Below are 6,454 nucleotides of genomic sequence, written 5' to 3' on the forward strand. Positions count from 1 at the left end.
CTGCCTCTCCTTATCTGCCCTATTTAGTTCTAGCCCGTTCTGTTCTCCCTTGTCTGGAATTGTTTGTCAACTCCTTGTGCTACGTGTGATTCCCTGAAAAAAAGAATTCTACTCCTTTGTTTTGTACTCTGGTCTCCTCGTTCCGTGCTCCTCACAGTAGCAACACGTGACACACACACACACACACATATATATATATATATATATATATATATATATATATATATATCTTTATTTAGAAAACATAAAATGTAGTATTAATTTTTTCTTTTTAATTATGTAATACATGTAAAATGATAAACTATTGATTGTAGTATACTGTAATTACAGTATTATTATAACTGTACTGCTATGTAATCCACTATTATGGGACCCTAAATGTTAATAACCTATAATCTTAAATGTTTTACGATGTTGTTTTCTGACCTGGGTGTGTGTTTTCAGTCTAATGGCTCCTCTAATAGAAGAATATGACAGGCACATACAACAGATGGAGATGCAGCTCAAGTTCTATCAGGTACACATTGCTACCCAACACAAATGCTTACACAACATAAATGCTCACATTACAGTGAGGTTTTACTGCTGTCAGAGCTTGATGGGGCTGATTTCATGCTGTCAGCTTTAAATTGCAGTTTAATCCCAAGTCAAGTGAACTTGTTCTATAATAAGTTTGCCATTCAAGAGTACACTATCTCTATAACGTATACACTATCTACGCTCCTCCCACCTCTCAGTCACATGCTTGTTTCTCTCTGTCAAACACTCGGAGGCAGATGACAGATGTCAAAGCAAGCCTGGAGCAGGTGGTTAAGGAAAACGAGCGGTAAGAGCTTTCGAATGGATCTCCTGCTGATTTCTCCTTCCAGTCACTGATTTATTATCAGAGTTAGTCAGTGCTAACAGCTTCTGCAGCACAAGATGAGGTGGTTTTGGTAATCACAGCCAACCCTTTACATAAATCGACTTTGTTTGTGGAAGAAAGTTTGTGAATTTTGCTTTAATTCAGTGATTTTTCAGTTTTGTTTTTTGACACCCCAATCTAGAAAAACGTTTGCACCCCCACCATAATCTACTTGTCAGTATTCTATAATTAAAAAAAGCAAAATCACAATTTAAGCAATTTAAGAAATTAACTTTTTCACTCACCAGACAATTTGGCTAATAAATTAAATTAAATTAAGTTACCGGCCATTCAGAATGTCTACTAGCCAAAAAATAAATAAACCAAGAAATAAACCAGATTAACTATATCACAGCTTCATATAATATATTAGGGCTGTCAATAGATTAAAATTTTGAATCTAATTAATCACACCCTTTTTCTGTGATTAATCGCACACTTCATGAATTTAAGCATAGACCATTTATCTTGTTTCAAATGTTTATTTTTGTCATCATTTGCTATATCCAGCAAAGTAAACCAGAAGATTGAAATCTATATTTTCTGCAAGCTTTTTTCAAGATAAATTTAGATGTCTGTCCAAAAAAGGACTCCAAAAGAACTCCAAAAGGAAACTCCAAAAGGACACCAAAGAACCAAATGATATAAGGAGCCCATATAAGCACATATGATAGAAAAGAACATCAGAATTTTATAGTATGTGTACAGTGCAACAGCAAAGAGCTTTTTTTACATTTTAGAGAAGTCAAGTTGCGATGCTGAACAGGACCACATGGAGATGCCAAAAAAACTAAACCAACCGCCTGCTGACTGCATATATCTACTACAGTACACGGATCCATTCCGTATAACTAAACACAGCTGGGCGAAACACACTGGAATGAATAATTCACTGAAAATGCAACACGAGTCTCTATTCTCTCTGCAATCTGAAGGACACTTAGAAACTCCAAAAGGACACCAAAGAACCAAATGATATAAGGAGCCCATATAAGCAGATATGAAAGAAAAAAATAAAGCTAAAAAATTCAGAATTGTATAGTAGCCTATGTGTACAGTGCAACAGCAAAGTTGCGATATTGAACAAGACCACATGGAGATGCCAAAAACCCATAAACCAACCGCCTGTTGACTGCATTTATCTACTACAGTACACAGATCCATTCAGAAAAACTAAACACAGCAATATACACATGACAAATCAAAACATTATCGTGAATGTGTGTGGAAACAACGTGAATGTACAGAAATGTCTGTGCCTGTGCATAAATGCAATGTGCGATCAGTGCGTCAAGAGCACTCATACATGCATTATTATAACGGACTCACGCTTGCTTACTGTACGACTCCTGTACGTCACCGCAATCGTCTTTACCTTGATTGCAGTCTTCATCCATCAAAACTTTACTAGCGAGACTGGTTATCCAGTCGAGAAAACGTAGTTTGCGTCTCATCTGGCCATACAGCGGTGGGATGTGTTGACATTCCGTTCAGTCTGTACTTCACACAGTGTGAGGGCTCGTGCTCTTCAGAGACAATCACAGAATATGACAGAGCTACTGAAAACTTTCCCGGAGTTTAGCGGCTTAAAATGATCTGATTGCAAGCAGAGAAGCAAAATTGGCAAAATTTCACATTTTTTTCAAGTGAACGCTCGAAATACATTATTTAGGCAACACTTTACAATAATTAACTAACACGTTAATACACTTTAGTACTGTTACGTATCCGGTCCATGAACTTCCGTCTGCTAGCCATCAGAGGTCACCCTTTGTGAACTCTCTGCTTGTCCTGTTCCGGCCAAGGAGGCCGTCCATGAACTCTCTGCCTGTTCTGTTCCGGCCAAGGAGGCCGTCTATGAACTCTCTGCTTGTCCTGTTCCGGCCAAGGAGGCCACCTATGAACTCTCTGCCTGTTCTGTTCCGGCCAAGGAGGTCACTGATTGCACACAGCACTGATTGCACACAGCTGTTTCACTGATTACACACAGCACTGATTGCACACAGCTGTTTCATATCATTCACTCACTATTTAACACTCACTCTGATCCCTTCCCTCTGCCGAGTATTGTTTAGCGCTTATCATTTGATAGCTACACTACAGAGCCCTCGTTAGTTTACCCTGCCTTAGCCTAGTCTTGCCTTGTCTGTTTTCTCGGTTTCTGATCCTTGCCTGGTTTCCTGGAGTTATCCCCTTAGTCTCGCCCTTTTGATTCTGTTCGCCGTTCGTCGACCTTCGCTAGCCCTAGGATTATTCTTGTGTCTTTCCCGCCATATACCTGTTTGCCATTTGTTCGACCCTGCCTGTGTTTCTGACCTCTCTGCTTGAATTAAAGCTTGCACATGGATCCGCACGTCTCACGTCTTGTCAGCCCCGTAACAAGTACATTAACTAACATTAACTAATCGAACCTTATTTTAAGGTGTTAGGCTACAATTATTTGTTATTAAAGCATATATATGTTCACAAAAAACACTGTTAAATTAAACAGAAAAGCAAGCAGGTTAGCATGATTTGCGAAAATGCATTGTAAAATCATTTGATGCTTTCCAAAGCAGAAGGGCAGATACACTGGATTGTTTGCCAAATCTATTTCGTTATGCTATTATTACGAAGAAAACACATCCTAGACCAGGAGTTATGGGCAGCTTTTCCATCTAAAAGCAATCAGAAGCAACAGCAGGCAGTTGTATGAGTAAGACTATAATACACGCTAAACTCAAGTCCGACTGACCCCCTCGGTCCGAAGGAGGGCACAGGGATGTCCGTGGGGGGGCCAAGCCTGAGGGCCTATATATATATATATATATGAGACATCTGAGACACATCAATCTAAAAAATGTAGACATTACAATATATATATATTAGGGGTGACCACGAATAGTCGAAGATTCCATGCTTCGATAGGAGGATCCTGATTCGACTAACAATCTCACAGTCGAATATTCACGAGGCTGAATTCAGCTTCTTATTCGCAGCTTCTTATTGACGTTATCCGTTCCACCTTAAAAACGCGACGCTTCCGCGTTTCTTAGCTTCTTATTCACGCTCAACTTTGCGTCTCTTTTTCAGAAACGAACAATGAACTATTTTAAAATGTAAATAACACTGAGATAAGAGCGAAAACGGGCTGTCAACATTAAATCTAATTACATTATACGTTAATTATTAAACGTGCATGTCATCCTTTGGGTGCAGTAATGATTTTTTTTTTTTTATCTAGCCTCTTATGAAGACTTCACATGACCCAGCACCTGTGAATAGTGGACTCCAGATACAAAACGATGACATTTTCATTGCTTTAAAATGTGCAGAAAGTTTGCTTAAATGCATATATGGTATTTGTAAATACTATAATTTGTACTAGACTTCAACTGTTCTTTCTGATACCCACTCCTATAAAGACTATTCTGGTTTTGTAACAGAAAAACATGCATTTTCTGTAAAGCTGCTCTGAAACAATATGTGTTGTGAAATGCGTTATACAAATAAATATGAATTAAACTGAATGAGCCATTGCATTGTTGTTGTATTGCATTTAGAAGATGGACCTATAAATATGACATATGTGACTATACAGTTGAATAGGCCATTGCACTGATTGCCCAATTGGAGGCGCAAAATCTCAGCTGTCCTTGAGGGTGCGTTAAAAGTTTCATTATAGGCTTTAATGTCTGAAAAGATTCAGACATTTTTACGGTACCATTTTGAAGTTATGGACCTATAAATTTGACAAATATGACAATACAGACTTGAGCTATTGCATTCATGGCCCCATTGGGGGCGCTATATCTCAGCTGTCCTTAAGGGTGCGTAGAATGTTTCACTAGCGTCTTATTCCCAGGACACTTGACTGTCACCATGCAAATTTTCAGACATTTTTACTGTAGCATTTTGAAGTTATAGACCCATAAATTAGCTCAGCTTCCTTTGAGGGTGCGTTAAAAGTTCAACTGAGGTCATATTCCCAGTGCACTTGACTGTAACCACACACATTTTCAGACATTTGTACTGTAGCATTTTTAAGTTATGGACCCATACATTTGGCAGATATGACAATACAATAACAGGAAAAATAGCATTATTGCCCCAAATGGTGGCGCTATATCTCAGCTTCCTTTGAGGGTGCGTTAAAATTTCTACTGTGGTCTTATTTCCAAGGCACTTGACTGTAACCACGCACATTTTCAGACATTTTTACTGTAGCATTTTTAAGTTATGGACCCATAAACGTGGCTGATATGACGATACAGTAACTGGAGAACATTGCATTATTGGCCCAATTGGTGGCGCTATATCTCAGCATCCTTTGAGGGTGCGTTAAATGTTAGACTGAGGTTATATTCTAAGTGCACTTGACTGCAACCACGCACATTTTCAGACATTTTTACTGTAGCATTTTGAAGTTATGGACCCATAAGTTTGGCAGATATGACTTTACAATAGGATAAATTGCATTATTGGCCCAATTGGAGGCGTTATATCTCAGCTGCCTTTGAGGGTGCGTTAAAAGTCATACTGTGGTCTTATTCCCAAGGCATATGACTGTGACCATGCAAATGTTCAGATTTTTTAACTGTAGCATTTTTAAGTTATGGACCCATACATTTGGCAGATATGACAATACAATAACAGGAGAAATTGCATTATTGGCCCAATTGTAGGCGCCATATCTCAGCTGCCTTTGAGGATGCGTTAAACCTTACACTGGAGCCTTATTCCCAGCGCCCCTGAATGTTACCATGCAAATTTCAATTCATTTTCACTGTAGCATTTTTATGTTATGGACCCATAAACTTGGCTGATATGACAATACAGTAACTGGAGAACATTGCATTATTGGCCCAATTGGAGGCGCTATATCTCAGCTGCGTTTGAGGGTAGCTTCCTTTGAGGGTGCGTTAAAAGTTCCACTGAGGTCATATTCCCAGTGCACATGACTGTAACCACGCACGTTCACACATTTTTACTGTAGCATTTTTATGTAATGGAAACATAAACTTGGCTGATATGACAATACAGTAACTGGAGAATAACTCCCCATGCTCCAACTTCTCTCTGATGCTGTGCACGGTCAGCTGTCACCTAGGCTGCATTTACACTGGCACAAAAAATCCGATCTTTTGCTCACATCTGACACAGATCGGAATTTGTTGCACACGTGTAAACACAAAAACCCGCACGAGATCCGATTTTTTTGCATCAGATCTGAGCCACTTCCAAATGTGGATTTTAATCGGATACACATCTGATATCTGGACATCCGACCTACGTCTAAACACACAGAGGAAAAACCAAAGTGAAGTATGTTCATACTTCACTCAGTCATTTATTTACTTTATAACAGTAAATAAATATCGGTTCTGCATATCGGTTATCGGGCACATAAACATGCAAATAATTGGTATCGGTTATAAAATATCAATATCGGTCGATCACTATTTTAAAGCAATGAAAATGTCATCATTTTGTACTGGAGTCCTCAATTCACAGGTGCTGGGTCATATGAAGTCTTCATAAGAGGCTAGATAAAAATTAAAAAAAAACCTT

At 38.7% G+C, this 6,454-nt stretch overlaps 1 long non-coding RNA gene across 1 annotated transcript in view; it reads left to right on the forward strand.

The window, feature by feature from the left end:
• Positions 1 to 4,393, forward strand: part of LOC107677400 (uncharacterized) — a 5,299-nt gene extending 906 nt beyond the window's left edge. Inside the window, exon 3 of the long non-coding RNA XR_001632835.1 lies at positions 4,128 to 4,393. This is a non-coding gene — a long non-coding RNA (uncharacterized LOC107677400). The remainder of the gene's footprint in view (positions 1 to 4,127) is intronic.
• Positions 4,394 to 6,454: the final 2,061 nt, after the last annotated feature.

Source organism: Sinocyclocheilus anshuiensis, unplaced genomic scaffold (assembly GCF_001515605.1).
Source record: "Sinocyclocheilus anshuiensis isolate Anshui unplaced genomic scaffold, SAMN03320099.WGS_v1.1 scaffold849, whole genome shotgun sequence".
Classification (NCBI taxonomy): Eukaryota; Metazoa; Chordata; class Actinopteri; order Cypriniformes; family Cyprinidae; genus Sinocyclocheilus; species Sinocyclocheilus anshuiensis.